The following is a 315-nucleotide window of genomic DNA, read 5'->3' on the forward strand; positions in this document are numbered from 1 at the left end:
GCCTCGAGAAGTTCTGGTATGGACGGCACAACAATCGTGCTTTAGATACCTGATTGCTTGTTTGGTCTTCATATTTTCTCACCACTTTGGTATATTTAGCATCCAGTAATTCTCGATTAAGTACATGTTTTTAAATTCTAATAATTTTATTTGGTGGAATATAGACAACGTTCTGTTTTTTTTTCTGTAAATAAAATTTACACAGTATGTTTATGCAATGGTTAAATGCAATAACAGCTTACTTTGCTGTCTAAAGATTAAGGCATACTTTCTGAAACAATAAAAACGAAATTCATGTAAATGCTAGGTAAGTGT

Source organism: Penaeus monodon, chromosome 23, assembly GCF_015228065.2.
Source record: "Penaeus monodon isolate SGIC_2016 chromosome 23, NSTDA_Pmon_1, whole genome shotgun sequence".
Classification (NCBI taxonomy): domain Eukaryota; kingdom Metazoa; phylum Arthropoda; class Malacostraca; order Decapoda; family Penaeidae; genus Penaeus; species Penaeus monodon.